The 19543-nt window shown below is 37.8% G+C and overlaps 1 long non-coding RNA gene across 2 annotated transcripts in view; it reads right to left on the bottom strand.

Annotated features, from left to right (window-relative positions):
- Window positions 1–16347: 16347 nt before the first annotated feature.
- The window catches only part of LOC104856333, an 8040-nt gene continuing 4844 nt past the window's right edge, over window positions 16348–19543 (bottom strand). For both annotated transcript variants that reach the window (XR_778595.2, XR_778596.2), the window contains exons 3-4: window positions 17208–17242; window positions 16348–16381 (exon numbers count right to left, since the gene is read on the bottom strand). This is a non-coding gene — a long non-coding RNA (uncharacterized LOC104856333). The remainder of the gene's footprint in view (window positions 16382–17207; window positions 17243–19543) is intronic.

Here is a 19543-nt window from a genome sequence, read left to right as displayed (position 1 = left end):
GAGGGGTAGTTAATTCCTGCCACCCTATGTACAGACTCTACCCAGGGCTTGGGGGAAAAGACCAAGGGAAATTCGAGCAGGCACTAACTGAAGCTGGTTGTTTTGAATGAGTAACACAGTTAGGGCCCAGGGGATATGGGCAGGTAACAAACAATACTTGTTGTAAACAACAGTATCCTCAATGCACATTTTGGTATTTATTATTACCTTGCTTTTAAAAAAGTATATGTGTATGTAGACCATAGTTTTTTTCAAGTTCAGAGTATATAAGATACACTTGGGAAACTTGTCAATAAAGCAAATTTTAGAATCTCCCCCACTGTGGTTCAGGAACCAAGTCCAAGGTTTGTTTTTTCCCCAGTATTGGAGAGTGAACACAGGGCCTGCTCACTGACCTACCTCCAAAGTCTTTTCTTTCAAAGAGACAACTACTTTTTTGTGAGCAGGTCTTGCTAAGTGGAAAAATTGCCTGTTTAGGCTTGAAACTGGGATGCTCCAGCATCAGGGTCCCAGAATGCTGGAACTGGAAGTGTGTGCTGCCACTCCAGGCTGAGATTTACATTAAGTATCACAGGTATCTTGGACAGGGATGGTCTGTGGATCTCAACTTTAGAAACAATCCCTGAACTCTCTTAAGTATGGTATGCAAAACATATGTACAAGGGAGGAGTGTTGTTTTAGTTACTTTCTTCATTGCTGACACGATGCTCAACTACCACAAATTAAAGGAAAGGTTTGTTTTACCTCACAGTTTCAGAGGTCTCAGTCCACGCTCCACGCACAATTGGTCAGCTCCAAGAGAAGAGTGGCTGGTGGAAGAGCCTGACAGAAGAAAATTTCTCACATCATGGTAGCCAGGAAGCAGAGAGTGAAGAGAGGAGTGGAAGAAGGAGATACATCCTTCCAGGTCACACCCCCAGCGACCTACCTCCAACCAGGCCACATCTACTAACAGCAGATCAGCTATGAATGCATCTTGGACTAATCCACTGATGAGTAAAGCATCCCCATGACCTAATCACCTCCAAAAGCCCAAACACAAGAGTCTTTTGGGGTATATCCCAGGTCCAAACCATAACAGTGTCATAGAGGTATCAGTGACCACATTTAAAGTGGAAGTTACAAATCTGGAGAAGCACCACAATTACTTCCAAAGTGACTCACTAGTTTACAAAGAATGTGATCCATTTGCAGCCAAGATATGAAGAATTCTTCATATCTTTCTGTAGGATATGATTTTTCACTTAGATCAAATTATTATATTACATTTTTCACCTGTTTTTCATTCCAAGATGCCAACTAAAACTTTTATGTCTATTAAAATACTTAACACTCAGGATTATTTATATGCTTTTGGAACAATGTTGCAGCACAAAGTTTGTTAAAACACAATGTTCTTATCACATTAAGAAGCTTATGGAGCTAGACAAACTTTTTGAGATTTGAATATGGAGTATCCATACTTCATAACCATGTTCAAATAAGTTGTGATATTCTATTCACTGATATAGAAATTGTAGTGTTCAAACTATAGTTGATTATAACCAAAGAGTAACAATTCTAAAATGTTGTGTCAAAGCAGATGCTAAATTTTAAGAAATTACTTTAGCATAGCAATATTTTTTACCACTTGCTATTTGAAATTAGTTTTTCTGAAAAAAAAATTGAGCTTTGGAAGGCAAACCACCCCCCCACCAAATTTTTTTTCTTGTAAATGATTTATCTGTATTGGTATTATTTTCACAATCCTTTGGAAATATTTACTCAAATTATTTATTGAATGGAATAGAAAAGCAATTTGGCATCCAAAGCTTGGTATATATGGCAAAGCTGAACTATATTATGTTGGACATACTGTATTGAATACGTTGAAAACAAACTTGCAAAGTGAAAGACATCGAAACACATCCCCACAAAGTGGAGAATGAAACTTAAGAGCTGTAGTTTGAACATGTCCTCTCCTGAATTCAGGTCATCAAACATAATGGCCAATGTGGTGATAATGAGTGGTAGACCTGTAGGAGGTGTTTAAAACATGATGACTCCCTCTTGAGTGAGATGAGACCCTTATAAAGGAGGCTTTATGCTCTGCTCAGCTTACTGGGCTCTGTTTCTCCCCATTTGAGGCCACAGCTACTGAAAATGAAACTTGCAAGGCACCATCTTGGAATTAACGATCAGACTCTCAACAGGCAGCTGAATCTGCATGTGTGCCTTCAGCTTGGATTTTCCAGCCTCCAGCCCTGATAAATAAATTTCTGTTCTTTATAAATTACCCAGTCTGTAGTATTTTATTATAGCAGCACAAATAAGACCTGATCAAATTAAATGACCACCTGGCCAGCATTCTTCTAAAAGTGATAACTTCTTAGATCTAGCAGGCACTGATTAACACCAGTCAGTAAGGATTAGTGTTGTGCCAGCTACTAGGCAAAAAGCTCTTTGTGTGCTTTGTCTAATGTGCCCAAGTGTGAAGGAGATACAATTGTTATCTTTCAGGTTTATTTTGTATGCTTGTTTGCTTGCTTTTTTGCTTAGTTTTGTTAATTTGTTTAGATTTAAGTGGTTGAGCTTGGTGTGGTGGCATTTGGATTAAAGTCTATGATCCAAACATTCTTGGAGGCTAGCTGGTTCAAATCCAGCCTAGGCAATGTACTGGTATAGAGAGACCTGTCTCTTAATAAAAAAATGAAAAGGGGCTTGAGATGTAGCTCAGGACAAAGCCCATGGATTCAAACCCCAGTACTGTGGCCTTCAGCCAAATCAGGATCACTGAGCTTTTCTGCAAGTGGTAATAACCAAAGAAAGGAGTTAAAGCCATCTGTGTAGTTGGAGTCTCAGGACAAAGGTGGCCCAAGGAAAGAGTCTGCAGTGTCATCCGTCCCTCATCCCAGACACAGACATGAGTTTCGTGCCTGGGAAAGGGGCACCAATGACATCAGCTGAGGGGGCTTTTTCCCTGACACTCGGTGACATCTGGTAAGTCAGCATAGCTCTCAGCACGAGAGAGGAAATGTGGTATGTATCACATTAAAAGGCCACCCTTTTCCTTAGAGCTTGGCCTTTGGACAGAGAAGACCCAGGGCCTGCTGTCCCCTCCAGACACTTAGCAGCTCTGGAGGCCCCAGGAGGTCCCCTCAGCACAGGAACCAGGGTTGTTCTGGTGATGGTGATAGGAAAAATAGTGGACAGCTCTTCTAGCAGTTTTGAGAATAAAATGAAGAACACATCAAGTTTCACATGGTTACCATGGCTGACAGACACAGGCCCTTTTATTCACCTAAGTTAATACGATGTTCAGTATAAATTGAACTTGACTTCCTAGAAAAAAGAATTTCCTAAAAGGATAAAAATAATGGGATTTAGGGCTGGGGATTTAGCTCAGTGGTTCCACCGCCTGCCTCACAAGGACAAGAGCCTGAGTTCAATCTCTGGTATCTCCCCCAAAAATGGGATTTAGCCAGACTTGAATTCAAATCCTACCCTTTGATACTTGGTTCCCATGTCCACAGTATGTGGGAAACATTGACTTCATACAGGTAGTACAAACATTAAGTGTGTCCTAAAATCCTGTTACCAAGTTTCTGTGTTAGCAGTCACATGCTCACTATTTCTTAAGGGGCTTCAGTTGGCATCACATTCTGTGATGAGGATATGTGTCCTGGGTCTTCAAAAATATGGGCTTCTTTGCTGGACCTTTCCTGGGTTACCTGTTATAGTGGTGAATAATTAGGTGCAAATGCTTGTTCTCCACCAGATGTTGTTGGAGGCAGAAAACTCATTTCTTCTATGCTTAAAAGCTACAAGACCCTAATGCATGTCTGTGTGCTAGCAGTCTAGAAATGAAAGTTTCCACATTCCTTGTGCCTGGTTTCATTAGTTTGCCCTGCCCCATTGGTTTTAAAACAATCAAGACAGGATTGATTCATTCCATTTCAGCAAACTGTAAAAGAAAACATTCAAGTTGGGCTGGGGATTTAGCTCAGCGGTTCAGTGGCCTGCCTTGCAAGCACAAGGACCAGAGTTCAATCCCCAGTACCACCCCACTGCCAAAAAAGAAAACATTCAAGTAATCACTCCCATCACCATTTCCTCCCAATCACATTACTCTTTAAAATTGGGCATAAGCCTGTGTAGCTTTTCCCAATTAGGTGAGAGATGATTTCACTTCACTAATCTTCAGGAAGTTATTTCTGGTTTGGTGCAAATACACCAAAATAATGCAGCAGGCTTTATCAAGAGTCCAGTTTGATTTCTCCCTGGCTAAAGGGAGACTCAAGAAACAGGAAGACCTGAGCTTCAGTATCCTAGGATGTATGGTGATCAGTCAGCCCTACATGGACATGGCCTAAAGGAACAGAGGGAGCAACAAAGAAAGTAAGAACCCCCACAGGCTTCAAGGTCTCTGACGCCGGGGCTTAAAGACCATTTCAGCAGAACCCTGGAGATTCCAGACAAGGACAATATTTGGGATACGAGTAGAAATAGGGGCAAAAACTAAAAACAAAGATCTACTTTTGTAAGATCTACGTATCAGCTCTTCACATATGATCAGTCTCATCCACCAATATAGTCGAGAAGTCCTTCAGTTGTTTGAATTTTCCTCACAACTTCCCAGATGCTTCTTTCTCTTACCTAAACCTACACAGCTGCAATGGTATGGGTCCCAGGCTACTATCTTTAGATAGATATTCCTTAACTTCTCTCTTTAATTTATAACAAAGTTTGAACATAAGCAGAAAATACATTGCTATGAAGACAAAGACTGAAGGCACTTGGGCACTAATCTAATATGGTTTACCAATCCACAACATCCATGCAGTTAGTATTCTGACTGTAGATAATGTGCACAAAAAACAATTTCAATTGTCATTTTAGTGCTCTTTTAAACACATGAAACTATACCCCTTCCCCTGTTGCTTTTTATTTTCAAGAGAGGAAACATTCTTCTAGGGATTGATTTAATGTTTTCCTCTTTAAAATCATAACAACCTTGGTACAAGATACAATGGCTGTTATTGATTAAAAGTTCATTTGCCTTGCCTGAGTTGACTGATGTTTGGAGGACAGGAGTGATGCAGGGTTTTGGTTGGGGGATTGGAAATGGGGTGATTTTGTCACCTGTTCTTTATAAGAGTTTTAGTGTTGAAGGAAGATTGGTTTCTGGCAGAGTTTTTTTTTTCTCTGTAAATTTTAGTAAAGGTTGGTCCAATTTTGTTTTGTTTCTTCCATGCTGGCCTCACCAGCTGTAAGTACCTGTACAGTGTGTTAACTTGTGACAGCTCCTCCAAATGGGCTTTAATGGTTTGCTGAATAAAGCAGCTACCAGTTCAGGAAATGCATGCATTTAATAGGTGTGTGTTTCCAAAGCTCCTGTTTGTGAGGGTCAGCCAGGAGGGGCCTTTCTGTATGTTCTTTACAAACCCAGTACGGCAACAAGGACTGCTTGATGTATTTTTAATCAAGGTATGGGATCTTAATGAAGGCAAATGGTTATAGCAGAACTCCTAGTTCAGGTTTCTCATTTTCTACTGTTAACATTACCTATTAATTTTAATGGTTGCAAACATATACCAGGCAATAAAAATCCTTGAACTTGTCAGTTAGTAGAACATCATCTATAAGTAATAATGATTTCTTCACAATACTATTTAATATTGATGTATTACATTTATTTATTTTTTAAATTGAGTTTATTGGTACATTTTAGGGATAGAGTACAGTTACATTCATTGCTGGGATCTTGTACCTCTACATGACAGGTCTTGGAAAAAAAATTGATGTATTACATTTAAAATAATACAATATATAATATGGCATTAGGTTTTATTAGATACTAACATAGGCAATGAATAGTAGCACCAAATGTTTAAGAAAAATGTGGTGGCAAATTTTAGAATAAAATTTATTTTCCTAAAAAATCAGAAAAACTGCCATCATTCATATTTAATAGCACAGCACTCTAAAACTGTGGGAAAAAATGGTTTTCCATTGAAGCACAGTTTGATAACTAGAATCACAAACAGAGACACATGGAAATCCTAAAGGAGTTTCTAGAGAGTGTAAACGTCATTTTTTTTCCAGTACTGGGGATTAAATCCAGAGCTTTTACACTGATCTACATCTCCAGATCTTTTTACTTTTTGTTTTGAGATAGGGTCTTGCAAAGTTGCTAAGTTGTCCAGGTTGAAGCCTGAATTTGTAATCCTCCTGCTTTAGCCTACCAGAGTGCTGGGATTACAAGTGTGCACTAGCATACCCAGCTGAGTGCAGATGCCTTACATTTGGCTTTTTCAAAGTTGATTTAAAATCTTAAGAATTATCTAAGTTTAAAATAAAAGGAGAAAGCAAATAAAGTGCTGAAAATTTTGGGTGCACACAATAAAAACCTCAGTTCTTTGCATAAAACATCATAAACAAAATGAAAAGAAAAAAGATGAACTCAAAAAATATTTTCAACATGTAATGCATTATTGCATTTAAAATAAAAAGAGTTTCTACAAATCAATAAATGAAAGACTAATACAAGGTTTGAAATGCAAGGGCAAAAGAAGATGATAAGGATTTTATAAAAGAAGAAATATATACTATATAGTCAAGGTGAATAGCAAAAATTATTTAGCATTATTATTAATAAAAATGCATATTACAATAATGAAATGACATTTATTTCAAGCATTTGTGGGTTTAGGGAAATTATATACTTCCATGAACTGCGTTTGTGGTGACATAATTTTCAGAAAAAAAAAACATTCTGTCAAAAACTAAAAATTTTCATCTTTAATACAAAGACCAGTTTCATTTCCAGACATCTGTTGTTACCTCTCAATGTTTCCTTTATGCAAAGGATTTTGTTGGCATTCGTTATACTGCTGTTTACAACTGAATAATTGGAAACAGCCTCATCTCATTGTCTAATTGTAAATGATAAGTTAAATAAATTATGGCACAGGACACACTATCATAATATGTTTTGTTATTGTTTTGTATATGTTTCCTTATTGCTGTCCATTGATATGCATAGTATTAACTAAAAAAAATCAAGTTTCATAGATATATTATGTATGATTCTATTGAATTGAATTGTATATGTTAAGGAAAAGAGCTAGAAGTTCATATATCAATTATTTATTCTCGTCCTGATGAAGGGATTTATATGTGATTATTTTGTTTCTTTAGCCTAAACATTTTCTGTAATGATTATATATGTCAGATTGCAAAATATAAAATTTATTTTATAAATAAAACTTCTCCAAAAGTTATCTAAGGAGACAAATGACAAATCTAGCCCCAAATAAATTATAATCATTACTTTACTCTAAAAATGATTTCTTTTATAAATTCTTTCTAGGTAGAATACTTTTCACCCATTTTGTACATGGGTTACCTGAGCTGGTGATGACTTTCATATTACCCCAAGTGATCATATAATTTGTTTCTGTGCAATAAACTCTACCAATCATTAGAAATACAATCAAACCCCTCTAAATTAAGATTTTAGAGGAGAAAGGCCAAGTCAATGAATACCATATTACTTGAATGAAAACCTGAAATGTTAGACTCTTGGCATGTGTATTATTCCCAGCCTCCAATTTGGGGCTTAGGGAAAACAAAAATTTAAAAAATGAAAACAGAACGAAACTTTAAAACCTTAGTATTTGTAACAAGGATAATGACACTCATTGATTCATTTTTTTAAAGGCATCTATCTAAAGAAGGCCAAGGTGGCCTAAATCTGCAGCAGTGGGGTAGGAGAAAAATATTTTTGGAGAAAGGAAAGTAGATAAATATTTGGGAGGAGGGAGTATTTTTAAACAAGTTTAACACTCATCTGAGAATTAAAACAAAGAAATCATGGTCATAAAGTGCAATAGCAAGTAAAATGCTAAAATTCAAACTGTGTTTTATTTAAAGTCAAAATTGCAAAGAAGTTTTTGGCCTGGAGTCCCTGGACGGTTATTCATGAGATCAACAGGGCCTCCCCTGCCCTGACTCAGGATCATTTGCACAACTGTAGGTCTGCCCCTCAGTGGGAACCCATTGTCCAGTGAGTAAACATATGCACCCAGAAACAGTCTCAGGTCTTGTCACTGCTTTTTGATGCACTATCAGTGATGGGAAACTTTTTAGAGCTTTCTATGACAACCAACAGCCCACTGCAATACATGTGCCACAGACTCACCACCTCTGTGTGAACAGAGGCCCTTAAGGCCTGTTGGTTCTCCCTAGCGAGAACCCTCTGAGGAAAAGGAGGAACGTAATCAAGGAATCTTGGCCGCTTTCTTCTACATTAGGTTTGGTCAGTATCTTAGTTACTTTTCTCTTGATGCCGAGACAAAATACCTGGTGCTCAAAGTTAAGGGGGTCAGATTTATTTAGCTCACGGTCTGTAGGGGTTTCAGTCCATAGTTGGTTGGCACCAAGGCAGGGTCGCACATAGCAAAGAGGAAACAGTTCATGGCAAGTAAAAGATAGCAAAAGCAACAAGGGAAAACCACAGCTCTTTCTATCCCTTATACTTGTGCAGACTACTTAGGGCACGTAGCACTCACACCCTGAATCCTAGTGCCCTTAAGCCTAGCATTACACCACGAATTGATCATATTCTCTAGATTTCAGCCACCACAGAAAAAGACTGCAAGAGCCTTTTGGGGGATACCTAGATACATGCCATCATAGTCAGTTTCATTTAAAGTCAAATGGCAAGCATAGTGTGAATGCTTCAAGTGTTTAGAGAAGGAAAAGAGGATATGGACATTTTCCTCTTATGGAACCTGTGATTTACAGCACATCTTGGGGCCAAAAAAACACTGCTGCCTGACTTTGTCCCATCAGGATTGCTGAATTTGGAAGGGATGTCCTGAGTATTCAGGCCAGAGAGTTACTGAGTCTTGTTTTTTTCCCCAGGGAATTAATTTTAGGATTAAAAAATAAGGAAAACTCCGTGTGAGAGAAGCTATCAGGGAACAAAAGACATAAGAAACAAGAGTTCCCTGTAGATATGGCTCTGGATTGAAATCTCCTCTGCTCTCTGGTGGCAATCTCTGGAGTTAAGAATTATTTATCTTTGCATCCCCACTGCCCAGTAGAGACCCCTGCAAAGTATGTGCCTAATAAGTATTTATTGAATATATGAACCATGCGCATGTGTGTTACTAGAGATTGAATCAAGGCCTTCGCAATAAGGCCCTTTTCATTAATTGTGAGGTATGATCTCGTTAAATCCCCAAATTGCCTAGGCTTGGCTGAAACTTGCCATCCTCCTGCCTTAGCTTCCCAGAGTTTGTGGATTACAGAGGTGAGCCATCATGCCAGGCTAGGACCATGCATTTTATAGGAGCTCAATCACTTTCTTTTGAATCCAGTAAGATGGGTCATCAGAACTCTCAGAGAGCTGAGGCATGTAGAGCTTTTCATCAAATACAAACTTTTGAGGGCTGGTCTTCAATTAAAATGTCTACCCTAAAATGTGTTCTTCCATGCCATGATTGAGACTCGTGAATTCCTTCCTCTCAGAAAATGAGCTGGGTAGTTGGCTCATTTCTCTTAGTGTGGCATTTTAGGAAAGGATCCCCCAAATTCAAATCGCTTCCACCTGTTGGTTAATAAAGCAAATCTGTTCTAGTCTATTCTTTCTTCTCTGAAGAAGCCCCTGGGATTCCAAGTCCGGGTGGAGTAATGCGAAAGTTACTGAAGTGAAACATTCGGATGACCTTCCGGCACATCTTCTTCTTGGACATAATATGACATAAGTGCCCGAGTTTCAAAAAGGAAGCTGTAGCACTTCTGTGTCTTCATTATGCAGTGATATCTCAACTCCATAATTCAAGTTATTTTCTTAGGCTTCTCAATATTTCCTTTAATATAGTATAAAGTTTATCATAGAAAACAGAAATTGAATGGAGAAAAATGAACATAACAACTACCATGGTGGCAGTAAAAGAGAAATGATACATTAATTTTACCAATTTTTGAAATTATAGGTACCTTTGAGTCAAGAGATAATGCTCTCCAACCTAAGGTAGATAAATCTTTTTATTTTCTTGACAGGTTTATACATTTCAAAGAAGCAAGCCGAAATCACCATATGCTTAAGGGAAAACCACTTTGTTGATTTTTGAAGAGAGGATGGGGCTGGGACTCTGGGCTCATCGAGGAACATAATGCTCTCACAGGGATAAGAAATAAGCTCTATGCTGATGTGGAAGCAGGAGGGAATTAAGGAAAGTCTCTCAGCGTATCAATCAGTAAGGAAAAGGGAGACTGCAGGCATAGGAAGCTTGGAAAAGCAGCAGTCTGCTGTGCTCCCTTTCGGTGGCCTGTTTTTTTCCAGTCATTTGAGAAGGTGGCACTAACTAAAAGGACTGTGGTTGTTTGATATATTTAAAAAGGTATGAGATGCTTTGAGATAGGGGGACATACCCTGCATCAGCAAAAGCCCTGGAACCCAAGGGTGATGTGGAAATAACGAGGCTGCCCAACCTCAAGAGGATGAGTGTACTTGATCATAAGTATGCCAGTGATGGGCAGTATTGGCTAAAAGCAGGAGGATACTCCGGGCTGCCTCAGACTCTCATAGTTCTTGAATAATATCAGAGAAAGATTTCCTCGTTTGCCACCCACATCAAAGTGTCTACCAATACTAGATACCCAAGTTTTTATTTTTGAACACGCAAAATGAAACAAATTAGGTGTAGAGAAACTCGCAATTTATTGCATGCTGGCACTACGAACTGAAGTTCATACTTGCCACAAAACAAGATATAACTTTGGGTTAGGCCTAAGAATAATGTACAGGGTCCATGTAAAAATACATGTACTTAATTTTCCAACACACATAGAAACTTCCTCATTAACGAATGAAGCCCCTTGGGAAATTCTGGTAAAGACTTTCTTCAGAAGTAAGTTCCTTCTTCAATTCCTGCTTGTATTCGTATTATTATTTACTGCTTTACACACATTAACCAGCCTAAGCCCACAATAACCCTGTGAGATAGGTGATCACAGAACATGAATGATAAAGACAAGATAAGAATCATGCATTTTCACTCTTCAACTTCTTTACGGATTTTCCAGAAAAGTTGCGTGTGTTCCCTATAGACTATTCCGGTTGCAAAGTTCATGACAGATGTCTTGGCCAACAGGAAGTGGATGACAGTCTCCAAGTAACTGCATAATTTTGAGACAGATTGAGAAGACATGACTACTGGTGGATGGAGAACAGATGGCTTTCCTCTCCCATTACCAAAGCACACAGTGAGGAGAGTCTACACGGGTGTTAGAAAACAAAATTGCCCTTGTTGTCTAGCAATTAACACTCCTTCATGCTTATGAGAAAAAGTGAGTATATCACAGTAATTGAACATGTGAACTGAAGATTCCAAAATCAGATTCTCATAAAGAGGAAACAGGGGCAAAAGGGGGGGGGAGGGGGATTGGGAGGGGAGACAGTGAAGGAAGAAAGGGAGAAAAGGATTTGAAGGAGAAAAGGAAAGACCAACAATATAATTTTGCTTTGTTCCCATAGTCTCAGGATAACTGAATCACCAAGTTGTACAGAAATAATAGCTCTACAAAGTGTGCAGAAATGTGAAAGTTAACTTTCATGTGTGTGTTGGTGACATGTGGTAGCTGTTCCACATCTTGCCTTTGCAGGTATGTAGTAAAAATATTTAATTGAGGACAATATGCTTTAAAGCTCTCCCTTAAGACTTGCCTACCCTAAAATATTTTCCAATTAAATAGAATACTACAGCCAAGTCCAGTGATTTTCTGTCAGCAGATCTTTTCTTGATTGTCACCAAAGCCTCAGAAGCATCTTTGCCCTTTCAGTTCCTAAGCCAAAGCAGCCTCCCTCAAATCAACACCCACAGGGCTGATGTATTTTGATTACATCTATAGATAATTGACTTCCCAATTCTCCACTTTCCTCCTTGGGATGTTGTGGTTTAGTTCAAATCCTCTGCAGCTCTGAGCACTTGAAACAGAACTACTGATCCAGATGTAGAAAGCTTCCTTAACTGGACGCCAACTCCTGTTCCGAGTGATCAACATCCCGGGCCCTGACGGACAGCCAGTCCAAACACCCTGAAGACCAAATGAAGCCTTAGTGGATATGTGGTCAACTGTGTGTGGGTCCCATGGACAGAGTTCACGTTTCCATTGTCATTTACAGAATATCTAAGACAATTATAGCAGCGGCTAGATGAGAAACTTGCAGTGATTGATAAACAGGGATGAAGTTCTGCTTAAACTTGTCAGAAGGTTACTTGTGGGCATAAAAACTGGACAATGTGAATATAAACTTTCTTTGGTTGGATTCTTGAAAATTTATTTGCGTAAGCTCAACATTAGTATCCAACTACTCACAATATTTGAGTTTCTATTTGTCTACAGATGTTTATTAAGTTTCTTCCATGTGATGGGCCCCAACATGCCTGAAATAAGTTATGGACAAGACAGACTAGCTTCCAACTGTGTTTGAGTCCAATTAAAAGAAACACAAAACTAGAAATTGGGGATAATTTGCATCATAAGTATTATGAAGCAAAATAAAGGAGATGGGAAAAAAACGCTAGAGAGTCTTTGGGATGCTAGAAAGTCACTTAAAATTGTTCAGGAGAGACCTCCCGTAGTGCAGGAAAATGAAGCTAAGGCTTTAACGACATGTTGGAGCCATCCACAGTATAGGGAGAACTGGACATGAGGGGATCATAGAAAGCATTTGAAGGGAAAAAAATCAGCATTTTAACGATCTCTCTACAGCCAAAAGAAGAACCTGTGACTGGAGTGTCACAAAGATAGAAACTGCAGCAGATGAGACTGGACAAGTCTGCCAAAGCCGCAACATGTAAGTCTCTTGGTCATGATGAAGAGGTAAGATTTTTTTTAGACGCAGCAAGAAATATTTGAACAGTGTGGCCACAAAAGCCAATTCTGTTTTCTTTACTTTAATTTAGTAATGAAAGCTACAACATGACAACAAATCATAATCTCCAGGCAGTACTGAATTGTCCCTTTCTGCTTTGCTTTGTACAATTCTCACAATCACATACTGATTTTTCTAAAGTTTATTCTTTTTGTATTCTGCTTTAGGTTCTAATTTGCCACTCACTGGACATGTCACCTATGGGTAGAACCATATAGCCCTTCAAGTTAAGCCCTTTACGATAAATACAGATTTTCTGTCATTTGGGATACCCAACTATAATTCTCACAACTTAACACTGGAACTTACATTAACACAATAAACCAAACATTAGTTTAAATCAGTGGCTTCTGGAGATTGGTTTTACTCTGACAGTTATCCAAGATGGAAAGCCATAAAGAATATATTGTTTAAAAGAGCATTTAGCACTTGTTCATTCTAAATAGTTTGCTATGGAAGGAATACATTTGGATTCCCACCTAAAACTTCCAGTGCTAATAAGAAAAGCCGTGCTAAGTAAGGAAATGGACTTGTAGCTAAAATTGGATGCTCAAGCCTGGAGCTACTTTTCCTAAGAATGAACAACGAACAGTTTCCACTACACATTTCACAAGAATATTGGTAATCTGACATTTCCTAGGCATCTGGGTTCAAGAATATACAGAGTGTTGAATTCTTTTTGAATGACATCTGGCACTCCTAGATTAAACGATTCTTCAGCCTCTTAGAGAAATGAAATAGGTTGCTACTACAAATACTATCTTTTATATAAGGCTTCCTTATTAATAAATAGATCTTCCTTTATCAGTCCAAGAATTGCCAAGATACTAACCTTGTGCAAGATATGCTAAAGTCTAGCGAAATATTATGAGGTTTCTTATTTACAAAGCTTGTACCTGAGATTCACTCCTTTTTTGTAAGCCTAAGAACTATTCAAAATGTGGAATCTACTTATATCTCTGAGAAAGCTTATTATCTTATTTAGAAGTTTCAAAAAACATTTAATAAAGGTCAGAATATGTGTGGCCAAACAGTAAAGTTGTTCCTATGGAAATGTGAGGAAATGTAGAATCACAGTGAATTCATCGACCCCAGCTCAAGACTGTTTAGCCAAGGACTCTTGAGGGTTACTCATGTGTGTGAAAATCTTATATACACCTTGTCTTCTCATTATTGAGACTCAACAGTATAGCTGTTGATTGTCAGTAACATTGTTTACATTTCCTAAATCCTTGTTCTCATTCCAAACTCTGTGTTCACGCCATGAAGCATCCTTAGACTTTGACAGTCCATGCTTTCAAGTGTGAACTTTTATATACTTTCCCCAATATTTGTACCTTACCATTCCTTTGGGAACATAAATTCTCTGCACTGATGCATCAGCTCTTCAATAATCACTCCTTGCCCCATTCTGAATCCATAAGCCCCAACAGTTCAGGTCTTAATGTTCATGGTGACTGTGCTGCATGAATCTTTTCTCTAAAAACACCAAATCGCCCAGAACTGATATTCTCTCATGGGAAGTCCATTACGTTGTTACTTCTGGCAGCCCGTTTTCTTTGGCTGGCTGGGCTAGTGGCGTTGCCAGCAGCATGGATAACAGGCGACCTGTCACAGTTCCTTCTCTTAGGCCTGTCAGAGTCTTTGCCTGACACAGGCCTTTCAAAATTGTCACACCCTTCAGAAAGTCTCCCTAGCATGGCAGCAACTGGTTAAAGCCTCTGGACCCCAACAGTGCTTCACTGCAAGACAAGATTGCTTCAAGCAAAAACATTATTTGCAAGGTTGAGATTCTGTTTAAAGCTTAAGCCTCAAAATGCCCCAGATCAAGTTCCATTGCCACTAGTTTCTCCTTGCTTAGGATTGGACAGCCCCTCAGGACCATTTCTGGAACCATGGACCTATTACTTTCTGCTTGTGTTTCTGCTGCTTTCATTCTTAAGCTCTGTGTGTGTTGTAGTGATACATATAGTTTCTTTCTCTTCCAGAACCATTTTAAATGTACTTGGCAGCAGGTATCCACGTTCCTTTTACATTTCCATTGCATGGTACCAGTGAGAGGCAGAAGGACTTCTATGCTGCAGAACCCTTTCCTTATTTCTGTATGCGACTGCCCCAGAGTAGCCATCTGCTTTTCCACATTCTCTTCATGCTCTTTGCCCATGCACAGGAGATTCAGAAATTTGGTATGTGAATATACCTGTAATTACGTGTGATACTCTTTCTAATTTCTAACATGCCAAATAACCCTGTTAAAATATATCTGTTTTCCTCAAGACTAAAACTCTCTTGAAGCAGCAATGAGTCTAGTTTCCCACTCGGCAGACAATAGATTCTCAATAATATTTATCAAATTGGATTTAAAATCAACTTCAAAAACATAATAGCTCTAATTTAAAATTTTAATGTAGCCTGGGAAATTGATGAGCCTTTGAAATTATTATTTTGAGGCATCCTTTGTATATTTCAAGTCTAAAACTTTCAAAAAAGAGACAAAAATTTCATCCTTAGCTCAAGTGGTGGAAGTATTTTAATTTCAAGGTTAAAATGTACACTGCCTCTGTAGCCTGAGTGTAGATTGTGTTTGACTCTAATTTTCCTTGTAAGAGATCATGCTGGCTCAAGGAAGAAAAGCTTCTATGGATCCTAGGCGTGGAACACAAGATGTCTCACTTGCATGGCACGTAGCACATCTAGGACAGAATCTGTTGTTTCATTTTTACTGAAAAAGTACTCTGGTCTCCTCATTCTCAGGAGCACTGGGTAGCTGCCAATACGTTCAGACCTGTAGGTGTCTGGTAAAGATCTGGCTTGGTCGCACTGGTCAAGTTGGACAGAAATAGACCCAGGTATTGCTCTTCTTCACATAGTTTATTACTACCTTGAATTTTATTCACTCTGGAATTCAATCACCTTGAAAATTGCCCTGTATTTTTCATCACTCATGTTACCTTAGCTAGTCACTTTTTAAGCTACTCGGACTTTTTGTGTAATGTTTATTAAATTAAATTACACCGATGGATGCTGGGATCCACCAATGTATTGTAAATACATTTTTAGTCACTAATCTGACTAAAATTTTGTTCCAACGGTAAAAAAAAGGTAATCACAGGCTACCTTCTAGATGTTTCCTGACTGGGATAATGTGGATGTTAACATTCCACAATATTTGATTAACAGGATTCTGTCTGGCTTTGACTGGATTGAAGAACGTTAGAAGAAAGCATTAGTCATTGATTACCAAGATCCCAAGTGTAGCTTCACCAACTTTTATTGTCAAGAGTAAGCATAAGTCGAGGTATTTTTAGTTAATCAGATTTCAAACCATTTAGTGTTTACAAGTCATGGTATGTACCATTGCGGCTCTCTGGGGGGACCCCGTCCCGCGGGGAATAGGAGGTGAAAGCCGCCTCTTATTCGTGGGTCATCAGAGGCCGATCCGATCTTGAATGTCTGTGGAGGAAATCTTTAAGAAGTTAGAGTACACGGCCCAAGTCTGGTTTCTGATCAAAGGCGCTTTATTGGCTCAGCAAAACGGATTATATACTGTTATCCCAGGGGGAAGGTTCAGCAAGCTTATTGGACAGTTCAAACAAATCCTCTACCAATCACATGAGTCATTCAAGCATTTAACCATAAAGGGACAAAGCATTTATCAGCATACAGCAATCAGTATTTTACCAAATGTGGGGAGGGGTAAGTGGGAAGGCGTACATCAATAGTTAACCCTATGCGATCTTTAACTTCACAATCTCTAGGGGCAAGCAGGACAAGGAAATACCACCGGCCTCCTGCTCCAGATCCCGTGACGCTGTGGTTAGCACAAAGGGCCATTTTTTTTTCTGTAAGATTTCCTGTTTGCCCAGGGGCTAGACCTGCCAAAAGTCACATATGTAGTCTAGTGGGATTTTTCCACCGAGGCAAAGGCTAAGGTTGAGGGCAGCCATCTTATGCAGGCCCAAGCAGTCTCTCACATACCATGACAATGCTCTGAAGGAATTTTTTACCGAATTAGTAGTAGGTGGATTGACCCAGGTGGACTTTTAGAGCTACGTTGTTATTCATATGAGAAAAGTTTAATATTTTCATATTTTATCTGTGGGTAACTAACATGTAAAATGGATTATGAAAATATCCAAAACAAGACCCTTTAATTAAAAAACTCTAAGAAAACTCATTTATCATGACAAAGCCCACTAGGAGTTTAAAAATACATAAAAGAGAATACAATTATAAATTGTAACACTTATTTACAATTACAAGTATGAGTACCACTCACCTGCCTGAAGTTCTCAAATAAATTCCTTCAGACTGCTGAAAAAGAAAAAGACCTGCTTTATATCCAAACTGCCTGATACTGGCTGCATTGGGTAGGAGTCTTATCTTGGCAAGGGACATGGAAGTAGAAGATATCAACTAGAACTGTGTAATATTCTGTCTTATTCACTTATTGTTTTCTATGCTGTTATTCTTGTGTGACTATGGTCTCACCAACCAGAATATACGTGGGCAAGGATGGCACACACTACACAGTTGAAGGCAAAAACTAGAATATATCATTCTATGTAACCAGATGCTGCAGCAAGAGTTGCTCTCCTCTCATTTCTTTGCAGACCATCCCATTCCCTTGGGCCAGCTGGCAACACTGCAGCCAGGCTCACATCTTAGCTTTGACACCAAATTGGGCTTCACCAACTGGGAAGCTTATGGTTGTCATAAAAGTGCACCAGCATGTTATTTTATCTAAAGAGTAATTATGTATCTTGAAAGGTTTTGATTTATAAATGAAAATGGGTGTCTTAAGTGTTTTGAAATGTTTAAGAAAAAATTTTCAGATAACATTTTCAAGTGAAATATGAATTTCAGCAGAAAATATAGTACTAGAGAAAATGGAATTCCTATTTACTGCTGGTGGAGAATGTAGCTACTTTGAATAATAAGTTTTCAGTGTCTTAAATCATCTAGTGTATGTTTCACCCTTTCCATTCCTATGTATTTTATCCAAGTGAAAATGAAAGCATATATTAAGAGAAAAAGAAACACAAATACCAAAGCAACTTTATACATAATCATCTAAACTAGTGACAATGTAAGTCAACAGGTGAATGAGTAAATATCTGTTATTAAGCAGTAAAAAGGACTAGTTATTAATATATACTACAGCATAGATGAATCTCAAAATACTTGTTTAGGAAAGAAGAGTAGATATTGTAGTGTTTCAATTGTATAAAAGTATAGAAAAGCAAGCTAATCTATAGTGACAGAGAACAGATCAATTATTGCCCAGATGAGTGGGGTACATAAAGAAGGATAGGAGGAAGAGATTATAAAAGAGCATTAGGAAATGTTTCAGAGTGATGCATATGTGTGTATGTGTTCATTATCTCAACTAGAGATGAATTTATGAATATATACACACACATATATGTAGATATGTTTACAAATGTATAAAATATTTTAAATATATATATTTCCTTGTATGTCAATTAAATAAAAACAAAACAGTTAAAAACTCTGTGGTACTTGGTTAAAGCGATGCTTAGGGAAAAGATTTTATTATTGAACACCTATACTGTATTAAAAATGAAGAAAAGTCTCAAATCAATAATCAGTGCTTCTAATTTAAGAGCCCAGAAACAAGATAAACAGATAAAACACAAAGAAAGGACATAAATGGGATAACAACAGTAAAGCAGCTTAAACATAAAATGCATGATAAAATTAAAAGATTAAAAGTTAGTGAAGCCAAAACATTTCTCTTTGAAGAGACCAACAAAATTAATAAACTTTTAAAATAGAATAAACAGAGGGGGGATTTAGCTCAGCGGTGCTGCTGCTTGTCTTGCAAGTGCAAGGTCTTGTGTTTGATCCCCAGTACCAAAATAAAATGAAAAAATTATTTAATTATATTGGATCAAGACAAGAAGAAAATACAAATTACTAACATCAGGATTAAAAGAAAGATATTGCTATGTCCTGTAGAAATTAGGAAGATACCAAGAGTATAGCATGAACAACTTTTGCTAATGTATTTGTAGCACATGTGGAAATGAATAAATGCCTCATAAGACGCAAACTATTTACATTTTCTCAAGAAAAAATATTTTAAGTAGACCAATAACAGTTAAGGCAAATTAAACTAGAATTTAAAAGCCCACCCCCTCAAAAACTCCAGACCATCTTCACTATTGAATTCTATCAGGAACTTACAAAAAAATACAAATTCTATATAAATTCTTCCAAAAATTATGGGTCAGCATTATCTTGATATCAAAACCAGACAGAAACATTACAAGGAAATAAAACTATAGGCTACTATGCTTCATGAGTATAGATGTAATAGTCCTTAACAAAATTTTAATAAACTGAACCCACCAATGTTTAAATTTAATAACATACTGTGAATAAAGTGTTTCTTTTCAGGTGTTCAATGTTAGTTCAACATTCAAAACTCTATCAATATAACATCAATTCAACAGACTAGCCGGGGATTTAGCTCAGCGGTTCGGTGGCCTGCCTTGCAAAGTGCAAGGACCCGAGTTCAATCCCTGGTACCAAAAAAAAAAAAAAAAAAAAAAAAAAAAAAAAAAAAAAAAAAAAAAAAAAAAAAAAAAA

This window comes from Fukomys damarensis, unplaced genomic scaffold (assembly GCF_012274545.1).
Source record: "Fukomys damarensis isolate Sample0158 unplaced genomic scaffold, DMR_v1.0_HiC HiC_scaffold_19, whole genome shotgun sequence".
Lineage (NCBI taxonomy): Eukaryota > Metazoa > Chordata > Mammalia > Rodentia > Bathyergidae > Fukomys > Fukomys damarensis.
This window is presented reverse-complemented; position numbering and strand designations above follow the sequence as displayed.